General features: G+C 47.9%; 1 protein-coding gene across 11 annotated transcripts in view; it reads right to left on the reverse strand.

Annotated features, from left to right (window-relative positions):
- Nucleotides 1-25018, reverse strand: part of CHL1 (cell adhesion molecule L1 like) — a 365024-nt gene extending 340006 nt beyond the window's left edge. For 6 of the 11 annotated variants that reach the window (XM_061618589.1, XM_061618573.1, XM_061618584.1 and 3 more), the window contains exon 1: nt 23538-24057. The gene's annotated coding sequence lies outside the window, so the exon portion shown is untranslated. Of the gene's footprint in view, nt 1-22907; nt 22953-23537; nt 24058-24865 lie in introns of those variants that run through there. The other 5 variants (XM_061618586.1, XM_061618580.1, XM_061618578.1 and 2 more) reach the window with 3 other exon arrangements.
- Between the last annotated feature and the right edge of the window lie 641 nt (nt 25019-25659).

A 25659-nucleotide genomic window follows, 5' to 3' on the forward strand; every position in this document is an offset into this window, starting at 1 on the left:
GGGGAATGACACCTCCTTGATCCAATCAATGTTGGATTCTCTGTTGAGGCTTTTGTCCAGAAGGGTATAAAAATTGGACTCCTAGACTCATTTTCGGTTCTGGGTTCTGGTTACCCAGTTCCACTAAGAAAGGACTGATCTGAAAATCCCAGGCCACCGCAGACACCCAGACAACAGACACCTCCTTGCGAGACAGGTGGCAGTGATTTCTCCCCACAGGCCTGCGGGGCAGGGGGTTCAACCCCGCCTGCTCTGCGGGAAGTTTAGCTCCCGGGGTTTTTGCAGCCGCAACCCATGCAGATTCAGGCACTAATATGAAATATGTGGGGACCCACACATATGCCCCAGTTGCCCCAGGGGCCAGCCTTTGAGGAGCGGGAACGGGGACACCACCAGCCCACCACCGGCCCGAGGAAACACAGACCTGCTGGTGCAGCTCAAGGAAAAGGGCCCCAGCCCAGTTAACCTCACGGAGTTCCAACATTTACTCAGTTACTATCCCCTAGTTCAGGACACACAGTTTGTGCTGGAAGGCTTCACAGATGGTTTTCATATCCCTTACCCTGGGCCCAGGCGCGCCTTTACATCTCGCAACCTTAAGTCGGTGGTGGCCATGGAAACAGTTGTACAAGGAAAATTTGAAAAAGAAAAGCAGGCAGATCGAGTTTTAGGGCCTTCCCAGAACTGCCCATTCCTTTGCTCAGAGTCTCCCTAAGAAAGTACCAGGCAAATTTCACCTTATACACCACCTGTCCTACCCTCGGGGTGAGTCTGTTAATGACTTTATCCCACAGAACCTGTGTTCCATCTGCTACACATCCTTCGACTGTGCAGTACAGATGGTTAGGAAGTGTGGGATTGGTGCTCTTATGGGAAAATGCAGCATCAAATCTGCCTCCCGTCTCCTCCCTCTCCACCCACAGGACTTTGAACTGTTGGGTTTCACCTTTGCAAGTGAACATTATGTGGACAGGGCACTCAGCTTTTGAGCATTTCAACTCCTTCCTGGAGTGGACAGTTAAGAGACAGGCTGGTTTACAATCAGTCGTACACTATCTGGATGATTTCCTGTTTGCAGACCCAGCAGATTCGGGGGGTATATAAGGCCTTTGTGGACCATTGCACTGCACTGTTAGAGGATTTCGGTGTTCCCCTGGCAGCTGAAAACACTGAGGGCCCATCCACTGCTCTCACTTTCCTAGGCATCAAGATTGATGCCATGGCCCAGTGTCGTAGGCTTCCTCGAGACAAGCTGGCAGCTCTTCAAGAGAAAATCTCTGGGATGCTTATACCAAAAAAGGTGACCTTGTTTACACTCCAGGAATTAGCTGGCCATAAGAACTTTGCATGCAGGATTATAGTGCCCGGGTGCACATTCTTGAGGTGTGTGTATGATGCCATATCTGGTTTATCCAGACCTCACCATCACATATGGGTTTCTGCCGCCCTTGAGGCCGACCTGGCAGTCTTTTTGCAGGACTTTAACAGGGTCTCCCTCTGGAGAAGGGACCACCTTTCAGAGGCTGAACTACAGGTGCACTCCGATGCCTCAGGTTCCTTCAGTTTTGGGGTTATTTTCAATGACTCATGGTGCCATGGTGGCTGGCCACAAAGCTGGGCTCAGGTTGGTTTAATCTGAGATCTCACCTTCCCGGAGTTTTTTTCCATTACTGTGGCAGTGCACATCTGGGCAGACAGGTTGCATAATTCCTCAGTCCATTTTTGGTGTGACAACTTATCCACGGTACATGTCATCAACATCCTGTCATCGAGAAACCCCAATGTCATGCGCATTGTGCGCCCATTCATGCTGCAGTGTCTCCGCCATAATATACTGTTCCTGGCTTGCCATGTTCGGGGTACTGATAACCGTACTGCTGATGCTCTATCAGGGAACCAGATGGAGAGATTTCACCAGCTGGCGCCGTTTGCAAAGGCAAAGCCGGATGTGGTCCCCCCAGCACTATGGGAGATTGGAGATGAGAGGCGGAAAGGGCCATAAGCTTATCTGTTGCACTCAGCACTATGGCCAGCTACCAGAGAGCAGATAGGGAGCTATCAGTTTTCAGGGAGGCTATGTCCAGGAATGGCCCATCCCTGTGGAGCATCTAATTGAGTTCTGTGTGGAGGGAAGAAGGAGGGGGCTGTCCATCAAGATCATTCGAGGTAAGCGCTCCGGTCTTGCTTTTCTAGCCAAGGTACAGGACTTACAGGATTACTCAGGCAACTTTCGGGTTTGCCAAATGTTGGAGGGTTGGACTCGTGAACGCCCAGGCCACCCAGATTCCTGCCTCCCCTTTTCCCTGGAGCTATTGCTTGGTCTACAGGGACAGTGGAAGGACTTATGTTCTTCCCCCTTTGAGGTGCTGCTATATCACTCAGCCACCCTCAGTCTATTTTGGGGGGCCTTTGAATCAGGGAGGTGGTGGCAGGGTCTAAAATGAACTACTCCCTTCGGGCCCTCTTGGTTTCTGACCTCAGCTGGAGGGCGGGATGGGCTTAGCTGCAACTGAGATGGTCCAAGACAGACCAACATCATAAGGGATGTTTGATTGTACTATGCCCCTCCCAGTAGCAAGAATTCTGCCCAGTAACAACCCTATGGCCCTTTATGGCGGTTCAGAGACCACAGACCAAGTACCTATTTAAACACAGGGATGGCCAGCCCCTCACCAAGTATCAGTTTTGGACACTGGCGAAGTCTGCACTTTGAAACTTGGGGGTGGACCCCTGCAATTTTGGGACACTCTCCTTCTGTATAGGGGCGGCTTCTACAGCCGCCTGCCTGGGCTTTTTGAATGAGAGGCTGTGGGCAGTTGGCAGATGGTGGTCTGATGCTTACAAAGCTTATATTAGACCACCTGCTGGGATCCGGAAAGCCAACTGTTGAATTGTTATTATGCTCTTCTAAGTTGATGTTGTTTTTTTGACAGGCCACTGGAAGGGAGTGGGGCAGGTGTACATTCTCCTCTGCAGCCACAGTATGGTGTTTTGGGCAGACTGCAGGGTGGCGAAGTCTTGTTTCAGTATACAGCTGGGGCTTAGCCAATGAGCCTCAGTGCAATGGCTCAGCCACCAAGGGATGTGCTGGGATGGGCTCCTCCCTACGTTGTTCCAGCCAGCTTTAGACCAGGCTATACCCCAGTTTCTGGTCATTCACCTTGGGGGTAATGACTTGAGTTTATTTAACGACAAGGCCATTATTGAACAGGCATATAGAGACTACCGGGCCATTGATCGTCACTGGCCAGGAGTGAGCTTAGTGTGGCCTGACATCTTACCACGTAGGCAGAGCATGGAAAAGTTACTTTTTTGAACTACAGCTCCCATTTATTTATCTATTTATTTATTTATTTATTTATTTTAAAACTTATATACCGCCCGACTAGTAATAGCTCTCTGGGCGGTGAACATAGATACAATAAAATACAGTATAGTACAAAAAACATCACAGTCTAAAATCAAATATCACAGTCTAAAACAGCAAAGGCTCAGAATCAAGTTTCAGACATTACACTACATTAACAAAAATTAAAATTAAAAATTAAAATTAAAATGCCTGGGAATAAAGGAAGGTTTTAACCTGGCGCCGAAAGGATGACAGTGTCGGCGCCAGGCAGACATCCTCAGGGTGACTATTCCACAGTTCGGGGGCCACCACTGAGAAGGCCCTTGATCTTGTCACCACCCTCCAGGCCTCCCTATGAGTTAGAACCCGGAGGAGGGCCTTCGTAGCAGACCGTAGTGTATGAGCCGGTTCATAGCGGGAAAGGCGTTCCGACAGATATCGAGGTCCCACGCCATATAAGGCTTTATAGGTTAATACCAACACTTTGAATTTGGCCCGGAAGCATATTGGGAGCCAGTGCAAGCGGGCCAAGACAGGTGTTATATGTTCAGACCGCTTCGTTCTTGTTAGCAGTCTGGCCGCCACATTTTGCACCAGCTGTAGCTTCCGAACCGTCTTCAGAGGTAGCCCTACATAGAGCGCATTACAGTAATCCAAACGTGAGGTTACCAGAGCATGTACTACTGATGTAAGGTCCTCCCTACTCAGATAGGGACGTAGCTGGGCTACCAATCGAAGTTGGTAGAACGCATTCCGTGCCACCGCGGCTACATGAGCCTCGAGTGACAGGGAAGAGTCTAGAACGACTCCCAGACTACAAACCTGTTCCTTCTGGGGGAGTGTAACCCCATCCAGGACAGGATATGTATCCACCACCTGATTGGAAAATCCATCCACCAACAGCGTCTCAGTCTTATCAGGATTGAGTCTCAGTTTGTTAGTTCTCATCCAATCCATTGTCGCGTCCAGGCAACGGCTTAGCACATCGACCGCCACACCTGCAGAAGATGAAAAGGAGAAGTAGAGTTGCGTGTCATCAGCGTACTGGTGACAATGCACTCCAAAACTCCTGATGATCGCACCCAACGGCTTCATATAGATGTTGAAAAGCATGGGAGACAAAACCGAACCCTGCGGGACCCCACATTGGAGTACCCACGGTGTCGAGCAGTGTTCCCCAAGCACTATCTTCTGGAGACGGCCCGCCAAGTAGGAGTGGAACCACTGCCACGCAGTGCCTCCAACTCCCAACTCCGCAAGCCTCTCCAGAAGGATACCATGGTCGATGGTATCAAAAGCCGCTGAGAGATCAAGGAGAATCAACAGAGTTACACTCCCTCTGTCTCTCTCCCGACAAAGGTCATCAAACAGGGCGACCAAGGCCGTCTCAGTGCCAAAACTGGAACTGAAACCCGATTGAAATGGATCTAGATAATCGGTTTCATCCAATAGCGCCTGGAGCTGGTCAGCAACCACTCGTTCCAAGATCTTGCCCAAAAATGGAACATTTGCCACTGGTCTGTAGCTGCTGAAATTCTCTGGGTCCAGGGAAGACTTTTTCAGGAGTGGTCTCACTGCTGCCTCCTTCAGACAGCCAGGGACCACTCCCTCTCGTAAAGAGGCATTTATCACTTCCCTGGCCCAGCCAACTGTTCACTCCTTACCTGTTTTTATAAGCCAGGAGGGGCAAGGATCCAGTACCGAAGTGGTTGCACGTACCAGTCCAAGCACCTTGTCCATGTCCTCGAACTGAACCGACTGAAACTCATCCAACAAAACGTGATAAGACTGTGCTCCAGACACCTCACTAGGATTATCTGCTATAAAATGAGAGCCTAGGTCCCGACGAATGCATAAGATCTTATGCTGGAAGTGCTCAGTGAATTCATTGCAGCGGGCCACCGAAGTATCTGCAGTGTCCTGACGGCCAAGAAAAAGAAGTCCTCGGACAACTCTAAACAGCTCCGCTGGGCGGGAGAGAGATGCCTTAATAGTAGCGGTGAAATATAATTTTTTCGCTGCCCTCACCGCTCCTACATACTGCTTGGTGAAAGCACAAACCAGCGTATAATTGCATTCATCGGGAGTTCGTCTCCATCTCCGCTCAAGCCGCCTCCTGTCTTGCTTCATCGCCCTCAGCTCTGGAGTATACCAAGGAGCTGAATGAGCTCTGCAAAGGAGAGGGCGCGCAGGAGCGATCGTGTCAACAGCCCGGGTCATCTCCGTATTCCACAGATTAACCAGGGCTTCGACAGGAGCGCCGGTCTTATCAGCCAGAAAATCCCCCAGAGCCTAATCCAGTGGCCATGTTGCCTAGCGCTGATGGGAGTTGTAGTTCAAAAAAGTAACTTTTCCAAGCTCTGCACGTAGGAAATGAAATTGCATTGGTGACCCCAGGGGAATAAATAGGACCCACAAAAAAGTTAACAGGCAAACCCAGAAGGCTCTGGGGGACTCTGGTGGGTATTTTTATCCATCACCTGGAAATAAGACACGAGAGGCTAGAGCTATTCCGGCCAGATGGCATTCATCAGACTGACGTAGGTAATGACATCCTGCTGGTGGACCTGCAGAGGGGCTTGCATGAGATTCTACTCGGCTGTGGGGTAAAGGGGCAATAAGCTGAGTTTTGTCCCCCTTTAGTGGCAAAGAAGTGCAGGAAAAGGTTAAAAGGGGAAGGACAGCTAGATGACACCTTTAGGCACCTTTGGGGGTGTCGGGAGGCAGAGCTGGGGTCCCGGGGAGTTGGGAGAAGAGGATTCAGATGGATGGCAGAGGGGAGGAGGAGTAACTTCCCCCCTTTGGAGTGAAGACGAAACAGAGGAAATGCCAGTGATAGGGTCGCCTAGCAACGGGGAGCCTGAGAGCTTTGGAGTTTCAGAATCCTCCCTGGACATTCTCACGCCTCCCCCTCTTCGAAGCTCCGAGCAAGAAGGAGAAGAGGGACGGCTGGCCACAACAGAAAAGCGGCGAGGCAGTTTACCATCAGCTCCTCCCCTATCCCCCATACTGGAATCGGAAACGTCAGAAGAGGAGGGGGCGATGCTTCCCCCCTCACCGCGTACGCGTAGACAGCTGAAAAGACAGGAGAGAAGGGGGGGAAGGTGGGCAGTACCTGAGGGGCAGTTAAGGAGGAGCGAAAGGTTGCGCGCCCGTTTGGCCCCTTCTTAAAGAACAGGCGGGAAGCAGTCCCTTGCTCTGTCAACTTTCTCCCAATGCCGCAGGACCTGTATCACTGTATTGCTTCATGAGAAGACGCAGTCTTTGTTTGGACATTACCCTAATAAAACACAAATTACTTACAACCTCTGGTCTGGTTCCTGAGTCTCATCCTGGGCCTGACAGCTTGACAGAGCCACCTCAATCACCCTCAACGCTCTCTTCACTTGACTGGGACAAGATGTCAAAGGGAGCAGCGGGGGGGACGAACCCCACTTCTGAGACGGAAGAAGTGAAACCCCTGAGGACTAAGGTAGCTGATTTGCAGACGGATGTTCAAGCCCTGCTAGCAGCAGTCAAGGCACTGAAGACGGATAATCAAACCTTGAAGGCCACGATAGACCAGATGCGAACAGCCCCTCCAGCTGCCGCAGTAAAGGTTCCCATTGGACTGCCCCCAAAATACGCGGCACAAAGTGATCAGTTGGCAACTTTCGTGACTCAATGTGAGTTATATCTGGATGTCAGGCACACGGAATTTCCAGACGATGGGGCTAAAGTAGCCTTCGTGATTAGCCTCCTGGAGGGAGAAGCTGCAAAATGGGTGACTCCGTATCTTGTGAGAAAGGATACTGTCTTAAGAAGGTACAGAGGATTTATACAGGAGATGACCGAGATGTTCCAAGACCCACAAAGAGCTGAAACAGTAGCGCGACAGCTAGGCGCTCTGAAGCAAGCTAAAGTGACTGTTTCCGAGTACACTAACGCTTTTAAAATTCTGTCCCAGGAAACGGGTTATAATGACACCGCCCTGATGTTTATGTACCGGAGTGGATTAAATGCTGAAATCCTGGATGAGCTGGCCAGGACCTCCCCCCCCCCCATTGACCTACCAGGGCTCATCCGGCTACGCCTACAGATAGATCACCGGATGGAAGGAAGGCGCCTGGAAAAGAAGCAGGAGGTCCCGAGATACTCAGCCTCGGCATCCCGCAGCAAGACCCTTCCCACTGCAGGGATGACAGGTAATGCAACTGAGGGACAGGGAGGGGCTAGGCCAAGACTGTCGGAAGAAGAAAAGGAAAGACGACGCCGGGAACGTTTATGCTTTTATTGTTCAAAGCCGGGCCATGTGGCCAAAGACTGTGGACTGAAAGGGGGGAAAGCCAAGCTGTCGGGAAACTAGAACACCCAGTCCACGTGCAGGCCAGTGGACTGGGGGCAGCGTTGTATAAAGGCCCCCCAATGATCCAACCTCCCTCAAAAGGGGTGTTGGTCTTGCCTATTCGGATTACAACTTCCAGAGGAGTGGTGTTTAATTCCACTGCCTTAATTGACAGTGGAGCCTCCACAAGTTTTATTGATGCAAAGCTAGCCAAGCGTCATGGGATTTCCCGGTGGAAACTGGACGCTCCCCTAGCTGTGGAGACTATCGATGGGAGACCCCTGAAGTCAGGAGGGGTGACACAAGCCACAGAGGAAGTGAAACTCCAAATCCCCGGGCATGAAGAGTTCATTTCGCTATACGTGTCAGATCTCTCAAACTTTGAGGTGATTCTGGGAATGCCCTGGCTAGCAAAGCACGAACCCAAAATCAGTTGGAAGGAGGCGGTGGTGTGGTTCACCTCACAGTATTGTCAGGAAAACTGCCAACCTGAAGGAATCAAGAACACCTTAGCGGGGGCAGTGCAAGAGATCGAGCAAGTGACCCTGCCGCCGAAGTATGAAGAATTCAAAGATGTGTTCGATGAAAAAGAGGCAGAGACTTTACCCCCCCACCGCCCTTATGACTGTGCGATTGACCTAGTGCCAGGAGCCAGCATCCCATCAGGGAGAATCTACTCTCTCACAGACAATGAGAGGGAGGCCCTGAAGGAATTCCTGGATAAAAACCTGAGGCGAGGATTCATGCGCCCCTCACAATCCCCTGCTGGAGGGCCACTATTGTTTGTGAAAAAGAAGGGGGGGAACTCAGACCTTGTAACGACTATCGCGCATTGAACCAGATCACCATCCCTAACAGCTACCCGCTGCCCCTGATCTCAGAGTTGTTGGATCGACTGCGCTCCGCAAAAATCTTCACGAAGCTGGATTTGAGAGGAGTGTACAATCTGATCAGAATGAAGGAAGGAGATGAATGGAAAACAGGATTCTTGACCGCTTATGGACAGTTCGAGTACCTGGTCATGCCGTTCGGGCTTTGTGGGAGTCCAGGCGTGTTTCAAAAGTTCATGAACAATGTGTTTAGAGACTTGTTGGACAAGTATGTAATCTGTTACTTAGATGATATCCTGGTGTTCTCAAAGAACCAGGAAGACCACGACCAGCATGTGAAAATGGTGTTGAAGAGACTGAGAGAAAATCACCTGTATGCTAAGTTAGAGAAATGTGGATTTGACCTCAAGTCTCTGGACTTCCTTGGGTATCGAATCTCAGCGGAAGGCGTGGAGATGGACCCAGGGAAAGTAAGCTGTATATTGGACTGGGGCCAACCTGTCACCAAAAAGGATGTACAACGGTTTTTAGGGTTTGCCAATTATTATAGAAAGTTCATTCCAGAGTTTTCCAAATTAACAGCTCCTCTGACTGACTGTTTAAGGGGAAAGAAGAAGTTCCAATGGACAGAAAATGCCACCGAGGCCTTTGAGGAGCTGAAGAGAAGGTTTGCTACCGAGCCCATTCTGTGCTTTGCTGATCCGAACCGCCCTTTCGTCGTGGAAGCAGATGCTTCAGATTTTGCCATCGGGGGGGTCCTTCTGCAATTAGACCAAGAAGGGAAGGAGCTGCACCCCTGCGCGTACTTCTCTCGGAAGTTAAAGCCTGCAGAGAAGAACTACACGGTATGGGAGAAGGAACTGCTGGCCATTAAGGATTCTTTTGAAAACTGGAGACAATACCTACAGGGGGCCTCTCATCAGATTGAAGTGCGCTCCAACCACAAGAATCTTGAAAGCCTCCAAACAGCCAGAAAGCTGAACCAGAGACAGATAAGATGGTCCCAGTTCTTCACTCGGTTTAACTTCAAGATTACTTACCATGCCCAAGCCAAAAACCAGAGAGCGGATGCCTTATCCAGACAGCCACAATACAAAGAAAGTGAATCTGAGGACCAGCCTCAGTACGTGATCCCGCCAGAGAAATTAATGTTGGGATCATGCCAGCCTTCATGGGAAGAGGAACTCAAAAAGGCACAAGAAGATGCAGACATGCTAAAATATCGGCAGGAGACGGGACAAGGTCAAGACTCAGAAGTAACCTTTCACTGGAGAAATGGACTGTTATGGTTCAAAACAGCCAGATATGTGCCAGAAGGGGAATTAAGGCTCAGAATCCTACGCCAGTGCCATGACTCCATCACAGCGGGACACTTTGGGATTTACAAGACCATTCAGAACGTGGCCAAGGACTTCTGGTGGCCTAAAATGCGTCGGGATATTGAGAGCTATGTAAAGTCCTGCTCTGTCTGTCTGCGGGCAAAAACACAAACAGGAAAACCAGCAGGACTGTTACAACCGTTACCTGTCCCACATGAACCCTGGAAGGACCTTTCCATGGATTTTATAACTGATCTACCCAAGTCCCAAGGAATGACAGCCATCTTAGTAGTGGTAGATCTACTTACCAAAATGGCGCATTTTCTTCCTTGTGCAGGGGCCTTAGAGGCTAAAGAAACGGCCAAGTTATTCATCAAAGAAGTCTACCGGCTGCATGGATTGCCAAACAGCGTAGTCTCAGACCGAGGAACTCAGTTCACAGCCAAATTTTGGAGAGCAATGTGGAAACAGTTGCAGACGGAATTAAAACTCTCCTCCGCCCATCACCCCCAGACAGATGGGCAGACGGAACGCCTGAACGCCGTTTTGCAAAGATATTTACAAAGTTATGTGTCCTATCAACAGACTGACTGGGTATCATATTTGCATTTTGCAGAGTTTGCCTACAACAATTCTCTGCACTCCAGTACTCAACAAACCCCGTTCTTCGCTAATTATGGATTCCATCCTAAAGTCTTTCCAAGCAGCTCAGAAGGAATGCTGGTACCGGCAGCTGAGAACTTCCTTAAAGAGTTGCAAGCGGCGCAACAGACACTGAAACAGCAGTTAAACGAAGCCAAAACGGAGTACAAGCGAGTTGCTGACCTGCACAGGAAGGAGGGCCCCCCCTTCAACCGGGAGACCAGGTATGGCTGTCCACCCGCTTCCTCCAGATGCCAGGCAAATGTAGAAAATTACAAGACAAGAGGGTGGGTCCTTTCGAAATAGAAACTCAAATCAATCCCGTGGCGTACCGACTGAAGCTACCTGATACGTTTAAAATACATCCTGTGTTTCATTGATCCCTCTTAACGAAAGCCGCCCCTCCCAGTGAGTTGCGGCCGGAGGAGCCTCCCCGAGCTCTGCTCCTGGTAAATGAGCAGCTTGAGTTTGAAGTTGGGGAAATCCTAGATTCCAGGATCAGACGTCGCAAGTTGCAGTACTTGATTCACTGGAAAGGCTATGGAGTGGCTGACAGATCCTGGGAAGATGCAGCTGATGTGCATGCTCCAGATTTGGTAAAACTTTTCCATCAACGTTTTCCCCACCGCCCCAAGCCAGACAGGGGGAGGGGGGCACAGCGTGGGAGGGGGGATGGTGTCGGGAGGCAGAGCTGGGGTCCCGGGGAGTTGGGAGAAGAGGATTCAGATGGATGGCAGAGGGGAGGGGGAGTAACTTCCCCCCTTTGGAGTGAAGACGAAACAGAGGAAATGGCAGTGATAGGGTCGCCTAGCAACGGGGAGCCTGAGAGCTTTGGAGTTTCAGAATCCTCCCTGGACATTCTCACGCCTCCCCCTCTTCGAAGCTCCGAGCAAGAAGGAGAAGAGGGACGGCTGCCCACAGCAGAAAAGCGGCGAGGCAGTTTACCATCAGCCCCTCCCCTATCCCCCATACTGGAATCGGAAACTTCAGAAGAGGAGGGGGCGACGCTTCCCCCCTCACCGCGTACGCGTAGACAGCTGAAAAGACAGGAGAGAAGGGGGGAAGGTGGGCAGTACCTGAGGGGCAGTTAAGGAGGAGCGAAAGGTTGCGCGCCCATTTGGCCCCTTCTTAAAGAACAGGCGGGAAGCAGTCCCTTGCTCTGTCAACTTTCTCCCAATGCTGCAGGACCTGTATCACTGTATTGCTTCATGAGAAGACGCAGTCTTTGTTTGGACATTACCCTAATAAAACACGAATTACTTACAACCTCTGGTCTGGTTCCTGAGTCTCATCCTGAGCCTGACAGGGGGTGACAGGCGGCTCCAAAGCCCTGCAGCTCAGGGCTATAGGACCCGGGGGCAGAACATAGGTTGCCTTTGGAGCCAACATGCCTCATCCACTCAGAGTTTCAGGGCACCGAGGGGCAGTGACATGGGTTGACTCCCCTACGCACCTTCAGGGCATGGCCGGGGCAGGCGTTTGGTACATTGGCAGGCCCTTGCCCGTACAGGGGTTGATTGCCCTATAGCTGCAAGTAGGCTTTGCCTGGGTCATCAGGATGCTCCTGCATTTAACTTCCCCTCTGCAGGTTCATTACTGTAATTGGATTCTGTTTAATAAAGTGGCCCATTATTTTAACCCAACAGTTGTTGTCCATGTCTTATTTCAGCCACAGGCTGCAAAAAGCAGGCTAACGTGTCTTTCTTAGTACTGCTGAACTCAACCCCTGCCCCCATCTCCATCTCCTTGTGTGTTTGTTCCTTCATGTGTGTGTATGTTGAGAGTGTGTGTGTATTAGTTTAGCTGTGGTTAGGATTATTTGGCAAATTCTCTCAAACCAAAACAATGCATATTGTTGTTGAGTTAGCCCCTTGATGTTAACAGATATGTATTGTTGCTGAGCTATTCCCCACTGAGGTGTTAAATGTGTATAATTCAATCCTCTGTGTATGTGTTATTATTATTATTATTTATTATTATTATTTATTAAATTTATATACCGCCCGACTAGCAATAGCTCTCTGGGCGGTGAACATAAAATAGCATAAAAATACAATGAATAACAAAATAATACTAAAATACAATCAACAATCCAATACAATAAACATTTTTAAAATTAAATCAGTGTAACTTAAAATGCTTCAGAGAATAGGAAGGTTTTGACCTGGCACCGGAAGGAGAGCAGAGTCGGCGCCAGGCGTACTTCCTCAGGGAGACTGTTCCATAGTTCGAGGGCCACCACTGAGAAGGCCCTAGATCTTGTCATCACCCTCCGGGCCTCCCTGTGAGTTGGAACCCGGAGGAGGGCCTTCGTAGCAGAACGCAGTGCATGGGCCGGTTCATATTGGAAGAGGCGTTCCGCAAGGCATCGTGGTCCCGCACCGTATAAGGCTTTATAGGTTAATACCAACACTTTGAATCTAGCCCGGAAACATATTGGCAACCAGTGCAAGCTGGCCAGAACAGGTGTTATATGCTCGGACCGCTTGGTCCTTGTCAGCAATCTGGCCGCCGCATTTTGCACTAGTTGTAGCTTCCGAACTGTCTTCAAAGGTAGCCCTACGTAAAGCGCATTACAGTAATCCAAACGTGAGGTTACCAGAGCATGTACCACTGATGTAAGGTCCTCTTTACTCAAATAGGGACGTAGCTGGGCTACCAACCGAAGTTGGTAAAACGCATTCCTAACCACCGAGGCTACTTGAGCGTCAAGTGAGAGGGAAGAGTCTAAAAAGACTCCCAGACTATGAACCCGGTCCTTTAGGGGGAGTGTAACCCCATCCAGGACAGGGTATATATCCACCATCCGATCAGAGAACCCGTCCACCAACAGCATCTCAGTCTTGTCTGGATTGAGCTTCAGTTTGTTAACTCTCATCCAGTCCATTGTCGAGGCCAGGCAACGGTTCAGCAAATCGACAGCCTCACCTGAAGAAGATGAAAAGGAGAAGTAGAGCTGCGTGTCATCAGCATACTGATGACAACGCACTCCAAAACTCCTGATGACCTCTCCCAACGGCTTCATGTAGATATTAAAAAGCAGGGGGGACAAAACTGACCCCTGCGGGACCCCATATTGGAGAGCCCGCTGTGTTGAGCAATGTTCCCCAAGCACTACCTTCTGGAGACGACCCGCCAAGTAGGAGCGGAACCACTGCCAAGCAGTACCTCCAACTCCCAACTCCGCGAGCCTCTCCAGAAGGATACCATGGTCGATGGTATCAAAAGCCGCTGAGAGATCAAGGAGAATCAACAGAGTTACACTCCCTCTGTCTCTTTCCCGACATAGGTCATCGTACAGGGCGACCAAGGCTGTCTCAGTGCCAAAACCGGGCCTAAAACCCGATTGAAATGGATCTAGATAATCAGTTTCATCCAATAGCGCCTGGAGCTGGCCAGCAACCACCCGTTCCAAGACCTTGCCCAGGAATGGAACATTCGCCACTGGCCTGTAGCTGTTAAAATTGTCTGGGTCCAAGGAAGGCTTTTTCAGGAGTGGTCTCACCACTGCCTCTTTCAGACAGCCCGGGACCACTCCCTCTCGTAAAGAGGCATTTATCACTTCCTTGGCCCAGCTACCTGTTCCATTCCTACTAGTTTTTATAAGCCAGGAGGGGCAAGGATCCAGTACCGAAGTGGTTGCACGTACCTGTCCAAGCACCTTGTCCACGTCCTCGAGTTGAACCAACTGAAGCTCATCCAACAAAACAGGAGAAGACTGTGCTCCGGACATCTCACTAGGATCTACTGCTATAACTTGAGAGTCTAGGTTCTGGCAGATACATGAGATCTTATTCTGGAAGTGATTGGCAAACTGATTACAGCGGGCCTCCGATGATTCCACCGTGTCCGGAGGGTTTGAATGGAGAAGCCCCCGGACAACTCGAAAGAGCTCCGCTGGGCGGCAAAGAGATGATTTAATAGTGGCAGCAAAATGATGTTTTTTAGCTGCCTTCACTGCTCCTACATAGAGCTTAGTCGAAGCACTAACCAGCGCATAATTGTATCCGTCGGGAGTTCGTCTCCATTTCCGCTCAAGCCTCCTCCTATCTTGCTTCATCGCTCTCAGCTCCGGAGTATACCATGGAGCTGTATGAGCTCTACACAGGAGAGGGCGTGCAGGAGCGATCGTGTTTACAGCCCGGGTCATCTCCGTATTCCACAGAGCGACCAGGGCTTCAGCAGGAGCGCCAGTCCTATCAGCCGGAAAATCCCCCAGAGCCCTTTGAAAACCTTCAGGATCCATTAGTCTCCGGGGGCGGACCATTTTAATAGGTCCCCCACCCTTGCAGAGGGAAGAGGTTACTGAAAGTCTAAACTTCAGCAAGCAGTGGTCTGTCCATGACAAAGGGAGTGTTGTAAAACTCCCCACATCCAGATCACTTTCCCCATGCTCAGTAGCAAAAACAAGGTCTAGAGTGTGCCCCGATACATGTGTTGGACCACTAACATATTGAGACAGCCCCATGGCTGTCATGGAAGCCATGAAGTCCTGAGCTGCACCAGACAAAGTGGTCTCGGCATGAATGTTGAAATCCCCCAGTACTATAAGCTGGGGGACCTCAACAGTATATCCGAGACCACTTCCGCCAGCTCAGTTAGGGAAGCCATTGGGCAGCAAGGTGGGCGGTACACCAAAAGGATTCCCAGCCTGTCCCTCTGGCCCAACACAAGGTGCAAACACTCCAGGCCAGTAACTGAATGAACATGGTGCTTGGTGAGTGAGATGGAACTCTTATAGACAACAGCAACCCCACCTCCCCGACCCTCAGATCTACCATGATGCTGAACCAAGTACCCCGGTGGGCAGAGCTGAGAGAGACCAACTCCTCCCTGCTCACCCACCCAGGTCTCGGTTATACATGCCAGATCGGCTGCCTCATCCACAATCAAATCGTGGACAAGGGAGATTTTATTATATACCGATCTGGCATTTAATAACAGCAACTGGAGATCTGAGAGTTGGCTGATAGGACTACCAACGACCTTGCGGGTGTGGGAAGGACCGGAACAAGGCACAGCCACAACATGTCTGGACCGCGTTCCCCTTACCTGGCACGTCCTTCTCACAGCGCCATACCTTCCTTTGCCCGTCACTACGGTAATTGGGGCCCCCTCAAGTCTCCCCGCCTGATGGATAAAACTCTCTCCGAAGCACATAATACAACTAAAATATACAACAATTAAACGTATAAAAACAGCTATATATACAGCCATATATATGTTCAATAAATATCCTCATTTCTAAGCCCTGTGCGACTGTAAGGTACTGGATAAATCTGCCAAGATGTACTATTGTCAATTAGATCTTAGTTCACAAGACTCCTAGAACATGTATATGTAAAACATGGATCTACAGAGGAAGCTTGCTAACTACATTTTGCCACTGGCTATCATTTTGTCCACCCCCTCCAAAGATTAATTCCTGTATCAACTTTGTATTGTGTATCTTGTTCACAATGTTCATTCAACCCCATATGATAAACCAATACAATTATATGAGGGTTGAAAATCAGGGATAATTTTGTCTAAGGCTATCTAATCAGTTCATGGCAGAAAGGGATAATGTGAACTAAGGGCTTTCTGCCTTAACTCCTAGCTACTCAGGTGTATTTGACAGCAGGTGCATCAGATGGAATAAGTTGTCATAAAAACTGTATTACATCTCCAGAAGTGCTTGGAAAGTAAATGCTATGGTTACTAAGCAACTAAGTACTCCTTTTCATCACATAGAAATAACTTCTGAATTAGTGGGGGATAACAGAAATTGTGAGTGGTTCCTACTTCCTATTTTCAAACTTCTTTGTCAGGCCTTAATTGTAGCCTCCATAGTAGAAACATGCAAGCTCCACACTGGATGTCACACAAAGAATTGTAAAAGCCGGGTGGGTGACTCACACATTCTCTGTTCTCTTGCAAATGCAAAGTCACACTATATCAAAGAAGTGTGGTAAGTCATCATCCACAACTGGAGGGCGGAAACGAGGCAGACAAGGCATAAACAAGGAGACTCAAAAGATGACTGTTGCAGATTGTGACATTTGTATTTAAACTATTACTGCATTCTAAGAGTCATAATAATAAAATGTTCTGGCAACACAGGCCATTTCAAATCCCTACCTCAAAAAAACAAAAAGATAGCCTTCAGATTGTATTATATACCTTCTTGTGCTGTCTTATCATCAATCTAATTATATTTTTTCTCTTATCATCTATAAGTAATAATGTTCACAACTTGCCCCTTTACCCAGTTTCACTTCTCCACTCTTCGGCAGGGACAGATCAACTTATTCCATGCCGTTTTTGCATGCTTTCAATCAGAAATCCATTCCATCCTGTTTTCTACAGGTTTTTTTTTTAAGTGTATGAAAAATTGTATGCATTTTTGTATGCGCTTTCCCTAAGATATGCATTTGGAGCACTTTTTGCCTCTGAAATATGCAATTTGTATGCTTTTATGCTTTTCTGTGCATTTTACTGTAAAATATCCATTTTATACACATTTTCACAGTAAAGTATAGATCTTTACACACTTTTTAAAAGAACAAAACCAAGTTGCAAAATTCTGAGATGCATGAAGTCCTATTGTTAACTGTGTTCCAGTCCACATTTTAGTATAGGAACTGCAAATAAGGTCAGTTCACTTCAAAATGCAGACCAAACAATAATCTCCTCTACCCATACTGTGCACATAGGCCCTGGGAAGGAGGCAAAACACACACATCCATTCTCAGGCACTGAATAGGATGGGGTGGCAATTCAGTGTTTTTCTGAGGCTATAATTTTAGGGCTGTGAATAGTTTTAGGTTAGAGGAGTGCTTACCATGATGGTGGCTACAGATTATTGTTTTTTTTCTTTTTTCTTTTACACGTCTGTCCAAAAGAAGCTAGTTCTGTTTGTGATTTCGGTAATGACTGAGGAGCGCTCTGTTGCCAGCATGTTTCCTCCACAGAATGCTCCTAGAATGACACTAGTGCATCAAACAGTGCACGTGCATGGATACTCTTGAAGACTTACCACTTGAAATACCTCAACAAGACACATCACACATGTCAGTAGAAAGAAGTGCTGAAAGGAGAAATTAATGCTTCTTCTAAGTCAACACAGGCCTCATTTTCCCCAGAGAAAATAGCATTACCTTGCTCTCCATCTATGGAATCCCAGTAACATCTTCAGCCTCCATTTGCTACATGCTTGAAAACATCATTCACACTTTTTCACTTTGGTTGTGAATTCCTTCTGCTTGGTAGAGGAGAGGATACATCCCCTTCCGTCACAAACATAAGGTAGCACCTGATCTATAGCCATAAATGTGTATCACCTGATTTATGTAGTCTCCCAACACCTCTTTCTTTTGGGTTGGAAGAAGAGAACCACCCAAAGCAGGTCTAAATGTATATACCTGTATATGTTACCATAGGATGAGACTATTCTCCAAACTATGTCTTAAAACATAAGGGGAGAAACTATTTCAAAAAGGGCTTGTGGTCCTTTGTTATTTGGATTGATCAGAAAGAGATGTGGTCATAAGCTGTGTGACCTTGCAATTGGTGTCTTTTTCCAGCACTGTGATATCTACAAAGACTCATTGATTTGGATCTAACTCTGATACAGACTCACTTTGTGTACAGTCCTTCCCTTGAGGAATGGGAGCAGCTTCCCTCTCTCATTTTACACTGGCACTAGCTCTGGCCCAGCATCTGTAGCATGTTAACCTTACAAAAATAAGGATGGCATGGAGATGGTCTTGCTCCACTTTTCTAATTCTTGTCTGTAGTGCCAGCTGCTAGTTCCACTTGTATAGAACTTAAAGAAGAAGATGCATTTACTTTTAGGACTGGAGGACAAAAATGCTGTTATGCAGCTCAGTCCTAGTTACCTCCTTTTCCACTTTCCCTCATCTTCTCACTCCCTCATATTTCACAACAGACTTCCCTAGGAGCCAATCATCATGAAAGGAGAGGCACATGATCTTCTCAGTGGCTGACTCACCCCATTCTACTCTGATTGGCTCCAATCAGCATGAAAAGACAAGACAAGTGAGAAAACTGTTCTCAGTGGCTAACATACTCCCCTTTCATGCTGATTGGCTCATAGGAGATATAGGCCTCTGGCTGGGCTCCAGCTGCCAAAAAAGTAAAGCAATGATGACCTGGAGTTATATGGCAGCACTAAACCACTGAAGTGTTTCAATATAACAGAAGTGCTTCTACAAGTAGCATCTGAGTCTAAGGCTGTTTCCAGACAGGTGCTTAATTTACAAATGGGTGGTTGAGATATTGCAAATGGATAAATTGGGTTGGCAATAAGTTTGTTTGCTTGTTTGTTGCTCTTACCAGAGTTTCCCTGTGAAGGGTAAATTCTCATTAAATGGGGAAGAAATATGGGCTGGCATTTTGATGTCAATTATGTTGTGTGGACACTGCATAAGTAAAATAAGTATTATATCGATAGTGGATGACAATCTTGGAGAATTTCAACAGTAAATAATTAACATCTTTTCAGGGCTGTTATTGCCCATGGCAAACATGTTCGTTTTTACTGCCCCACCATTGACTCCAATCAAGTTTTGTTTGTAGGCTTGTTATTGCTTCAAACTGAACAAAGCACATCTGTATTAGACATGTGTACATACTGGGCTGGTGTGACTGTCGCAAGTGCTCATGGGATAGCGTCCATGATGAGCATTGTACTTATTGCAGTTATGTATTTCACTTTCTTTTTTTTAAAGTGTAGAGTTTTAAAGTGAGAGTAAAGTTGAGTAAAAGATGTTTTTCATCTAACCTAGTCAATTTCACATTGATTGCAGCATTACAACCCATTCCTATGCATGCTTACTTGGAAGTAAGTCCCACTGCATTTGATGGGCCTTACTACCAGGTAAGTATATATCTCAACAGAGAGATGGAGGAACATTGTCAGAAAACTTTGGCAATACAAATGAAATCCCATGGAACTGATGGGGGGGCAGGGGAAGCTCTACTCTAAAGTAGAACTGCCGCCCAGGCTCCTGCTGGGAGGAAGGGTGGGATATAAATCAAATAATTAATACATAAATACAATAAAATAAACTAGAAACCTTAATGTTTTCTGATTGATACCTTGGAGCAATCATTCCTGTAAAGTTGGGGTGCAACATTCATTCATTAGTTCACAGCTCCTGATTTTCAACAACATTCTTTTTTTAAAAAAAATTAATATCTTCCTAGCCTTTAAAGTGCTCTTAAACCTACTGGCAGTACAATCTTTTACACATCTACTCAGCAGTAAGTCCCACTGAGTTCAATGGTACTCACTCCCAGCAGGACCAATTGGATCTGCCCTGAATGGACAACCACACAAAGGATGTGTGTGTGTGTTTTAATCTAGCTGGATATTTCTGCGGGGGGTGGGTGGAATTATGCTACCATAGGTCTTCTACCTGCTTATCTTAGGCTGGCAATGTTACATTCGGTGCAAGGCCGAGCATTGTATTTCAGTTGGTTGAAAGTGATTTAAGATTTACAGCATTTAGATGCTCACCCTGGAATAAATTCAAAGTTTAAATAGTTAAAAAATGAGCACTGTATTCATTTGTTGTGGTCTTTTATTCAGCCATGAGGCAAACTTGGTACCCTTGGGCTAGTCACTATATCTTAACCTAACCTAACTCAAGGCTTGTGAAGATATAGACGGAGGTATAAAATGGCTGCAAATGGGGACTTACGTGTTTGTATCATAGGCATCACATTTTGGTTCCTTTAACCAAAGTGATGCATCTTTATAAAAGAAAGGACATGTGTGTGTTTTTTCTCAGCCCCCTTCCCCCCTCCCCCTTTAATACATCTTCAGGCTTCATCCAAACTGAAATGATTATTGTTTGTCTAGATGGATGCATAAATCCTAATTGTATTCAAGTGAGCTTACTCCTAGGTTGATGTGCATGAGGGCCCAGCTCACCATGAACATCTGCAGAAATAACTTATAAGGAGTACCTGATCTCTAATGGAAATTGCACAGAGACAGGAACCAGTAGCCAAATACAGGGGAGGAGGAAACAGCAACTCTATAACAGCGACTCACTTATCAATCACAGAGACTGAAAGCTTATTTGTATTGGATAATCTTAGAAGGGGGCATGGCTGTGAGGGGTATGAATGGGCGTGGGATGATTATCAGGAGGGCACATCTAAATTTGCCACTACACTACTGAACACTATAGGGAAGTAAAGCAGAAACCCTGACAAACTATTAGCGCAATACATTCAAAACCAGTGTGACTATTTAAGTTTTATATACATATCCAACTGTGTAAAAATTGAAACTATTCATCTAAAATGCACAGACCTGTCATGACAAAGTTTTGCCTTTACAATTCAGTCCAATCAATCCAAATCCTTCATAAAGGAAGGGAATGACCAAAGACTCCTTGGCATTTCTCCGTTTCTGATGGCTTAGATCCAGGGTGGGGACCCTCAGGGCCTGGAGATCAAATGTGGCCCTTCAGTCCACTCTGTCTGGCTCTTGGGACTCTCTCCAGGTCACACCTCCACTACAGACACCCACCTAACTTCCTCAGGCCACACCCCTCACCAGATTAACTTCATACTTTCCACCCTTTTATCAGGCCTGGCTGGAGTGTGTCCTTGAACTCCGATAATGCCTTTTGGTTGCCTGGACAGAAGACAGGGAAGGGCAATGGGAGTGTGTGTAGAAACTAGCCTACTTCACAACAATAAAATTTACATTGCCTGCTCTGCTCACTGTTGCTTCTGTCCCTGCCCCCAAGTGGCATGTGACATCCAGAAGATTGCCTAGAAAGGAATGTAGCCCTCAAGCTGAAAAAGTTTCCCTACCCCCAGATTAGATCAAGGATAGTCAATGTGGTGACCATCTGTTGTTGTTGGACTCTAGCTCCCATCAGCTCCAGCCACCATGGCAAATAATCAGAGATGATGGGAGTTGTACTCCAACAACATCCAAATGGCACCAAGTTGGTTATCCATGAGTTAGATGACCCAGACTAAGCTTGTTCCACTTAGGTCCAATTGAAATCAATGGGACTTAAGTTAGACACCTTTCTAACTTAAACCTTTCACATTGATTTCAATGGGATGTGTGACACTTAGGGCAAACTACACATCTCTAAATGTGTCATTAGCAACTGCATGGGGTTTTAAAATTTTAATAGCAGGTGCAGGAGAAGACGTTTTCATGGGGACTGAGGTATGCAGGCATGATGTCAGTTAACCACCCTGCGGCTAATTGGCCTGGAAGGGAGTTCGCATTAGCACCAATTTCTTCTCCCCCCTCCACCTAATCCCTCATTGGGCTCATGGCTGGGAAGGAAAGGGTTAAACTTAGCCTCCTCATGCACTAATAAACCCTGCCCTCCCCCTTGCCTGCTACTGAAGAAATAAATAAAAGTGGTTGTGGCTGCTATTGACGCATTTAGTACCATAGTTTCACCTTTAGGCTGGATCCAAGCCCATGAGTTCAGACACGCTCTGTGGGCGACCATTTATATCTGATTTATTTAATAGGGTTCTTTAGCCCACTTTTCTATAAAACATTGGCCAACGCATCAGAACATTTCCAGGCAAATGTGGCAGCAACAGCCCCCCTGTGTTTAGCGCTGGCAAGCTCCTATAAGTCTGGTGGTGGTGGACATAAGAGTGTACCATGTGCAGGTGAAAGGAGGGTGTTGAATCTTTCCCTGTCCATGTGCCTTTCTACTGAGGTTGCCTTCCCAGTTCTTCTGCTCCCTGTGAGCCTTCAAGACTGGAAGTCGCTTCTACCAGGAAGAAAAGCAAGTGGGAAAAAGTGGTTGGTTGGTTGGTTGGCTGGCTGGCAGGCAGGCGGGACTAGTGTGGGAAAGGTTCATGCTGTGCACCCTCATCCCAATTTATAGAAATTTGGCATGGCCCACATTTCCCCTGGGTCATTCCATCCTAATATTGCATTTGCTCTGCAGTTACAAATTACTCTTCTTTAAAGATTAATACTATTGGTTGTTTGATTGATTTTTTTTTTAAATGCATATTATTTTTTAATGAAATGCTACCCCCATAAACAAGAGCTATGTGCCACTGGAAAGCAAACTCAGACTGCAAACTTGACTGCATCCACAGCAACCAGCAATGCTGATCAAAAGCAAGCAAACAAACAAAAGCTAGACAATCAGCAAATTCAGCATCACACTTTATCATCTTTGACTTGTGCTTGTCGATGTCAGGAAGGATGCACAAATAGATCTCCTTCAGCCTTTGAGACTCAGAAAGAGCTCCCCTTATATTTTCAAAGCACTGCACCTACACATAGACTTTATCTAGACACCAGTGCCAAACTGGCTGTTTCCCTCTCCTTTCCTGGGACTATACAACTGATTGATCTCTGACACTATATCGTCTCATATGGCCCATGGGAGGTGATGGTGGACTTTAAACAGGAGAAAAATCCTCACCTCTCATATCCTGGGATACCCCAGCACGTAAGATGTCCATCCTGTGATTTCCCTTTTCTCTATCTTGGAGTCTTTCTAGGGGGGTTCGGGGACTGCGCACACACATGGACACCAGAAAAGATTCACAAATTACCCACACACACACCATAGAAAGATACCCAACCACATTCCCTTGCACCCGAGTTCCCTCGTGACTTCGGAGTGCTCAGGCAGCCAAGCACTTGTTCAATTTGCATCTGGCTCCAAAAATGACATAGGGCAATGGGGGGAAATGAGAGAGGTGGTGGTGGCGGTTTAAACGCAGTCCACCAGGTGAGTCCTAGGTAAGCCTTGCCTTTTTCTCCGGCCACACCCCCATCCTTACCTATTTCAGGAAAACGCCCCCCACCCACTACCATCCCCACTGCATCTCTTGAAGACCCCTGTCCCATTCCCCGGGCTCGCTCTCTCCTGCCCCCTCTCATCCCAGCCCTCCAGAGAGCCGCGGCGTCTCCTCCTCACGCAACCAGCGAAGCCAATTCCGACCCATTCCCCATCAAGGTGCAGAGGAGGAGCCCTTCCCCAGCCCTCTCTCACCTAAGCACCCCGCCGCGCCCCTCACTCTCGCCACTCTCGCCCTCTCCCTCGTACCTTGCGGGCACCGGGGTGTGCTGTGGTGGCGACCAACCGGGGTAGCAGGTGGGCGTGTGGATCTCGCGGAGAAGAGGCAGGAGTTTGCCCCGGAGTCCGGCTCCAGCTTGCTGGGTGCGAGGAGCGGAGAGCCCCGTCCCGGCTCGCCAAATTAATCACTTTGCCTTCTCCGCCAAAAGGGAAAAGGGAAGGAGAGAAAGAGAACGAGAAGGGAAGAAAATCGCAAGCATACAGAAAGGAAGAAGGGTCCCTCCGTGACTTGCATCAATATCTCCTTCGGCAGAGCTTTGAGGGAGCCATGGCAACGAGCCCCTAAACCTCCCAAATCTCTCCCAGATTTACACACGCGCACGCACGTTGCTGCTGCCGCTGCCGCTGCTACTGCTCAAGGGAGGGAAAAGACAGCCAGAGCCCTCCCCGCCGCACGCACCACGACACTCTCCCAAAGGCTGAAGAGAGACAGGGAGCTGGTAGCAGTCCCTCGAAGCGTGTGTGTGTGTGTGTGTCGGCGTCGGGTGGCGATCTGGAATGCTGAACGCTGCCTTGTCATTACCTGGAAATCTTCATCAAAATCAGTTGTCCCCACCCCTAGACATGCCCGGGCGCTCCCCTCTCTTCCTCTTCCTCTCCATCCCCGCTTCCAAAGTGAAATGCCTTTCCCGGTGTAACTGTCGGCTGGGGTTTATCTGAGCCCCCTCCCACTTCAGAAGGTGTGAAGCCCCTACCCTGACCACAAACATTCAATAATCGCTATCTTTAAAGGGGAAAAAATGTGGTGGTGAGCGCATACTCTGATATATGCATATCCATCCCGTTTATTTTTATATGGAATTGTATTTATCCATCGCGCGCGCACACACACACACACGGGAGAAGATACACACACACACACACACACAAATATAGCCAGGTGTGGAACTCCTCCCACAGATCCATAAAAATTAAATGAGCATTCCCTGGAGACACAAGGCAAGGAGGAGAGAGGCTCCCAGCCTCTACCCTCCCCGGTTTTCGTCCTTCCTCTCAAAGTAAAATGAAATGATCTTTCTCTTAATTCTGAAGGAGTAATAAAGGCAGGGAGAAGTCACCCCAAACTAGATTTTTGCGATCATGCAATTAAGGGATAAAAGTGTGTGTGAAAGAGAGAATTCACACGCACACAGATCACATCAGGTGTAAAGCTCCTAAATCATGATTACGCGAATATCCCCTAATGAGTGGTAAAGTTTGAGACACCCTCGTGCGCGCGCGCACAAAATATCCTTGCCATGCTGAACCACTCGGCGTTACCAAGAGCAACAAGAAGCTCCTGAGGGAGCGCGCCCTACCTCGGAAAAGCTGCCGAGTTCTTCTTGTCCACAGCAGCTGATTGCAGCAGAGAAGAAAACGAGGAGGGGCTGAAGGAGGAGGATAGTGAGAACCACCAGGCATCAAATGGCCAAAAAGAGGTTACTTTTGGCACCGGTGCCCTACTCTCTGATCGTTTCTGGCGCGCGCGCGCGCACACATATTCCTTTCTCAGGCTGCCCGAGATGGGAATGGTTGCATGCCAACCTCCTCCCACTTCCACAACTGCTCAAGGGCAAAGAGGTCCAGTCCTGGCATGTTACTAGTACCTCACACTTTCACACTCTGAATGTTCAGATATCTGCCACACCTTTCCAGCCTAAATAATATGCTTGGAGATTCAGAACAGGGGAAGTGGAGGGGAGGATTCTGGAAGATGGGAAATGGTGCGAGAAGACCACCTCGTGGTAGGGGAGGAGGTAGGAATGAGACACAGGACATACACTTTGAACAGCTGTGAAATATATCGTCCCATCTCCACCTCCAAAAGAGGGCGAGCTGGAGAAATTTTTCATACAGGGGCCACCTCCTCTGCAGGACCTTCTTAAAACACACACCCCAGAGCAAAGCCTGTTGTGGATGCATGGCATCTTTGTCAGGGCCAGCTGGGATATACCAAAATAGCCCCCCATAGCTACTTCAAACCATGAAGGGATGGGGGATGCACAATTGATTTAACTGCAACATTCCATGGTCCTGATATTTTACAGCAGAAATTACCAAAAAACCCCAAACCAAACCAAAAAGCTTGCCAACACACACACTAAGATGTGCA

Source organism: Rhineura floridana, chromosome 3 (assembly GCF_030035675.1).
Source record: "Rhineura floridana isolate rRhiFlo1 chromosome 3, rRhiFlo1.hap2, whole genome shotgun sequence".
NCBI lineage: Eukaryota > Metazoa > Chordata > Lepidosauria > Squamata > Rhineuridae > Rhineura > Rhineura floridana.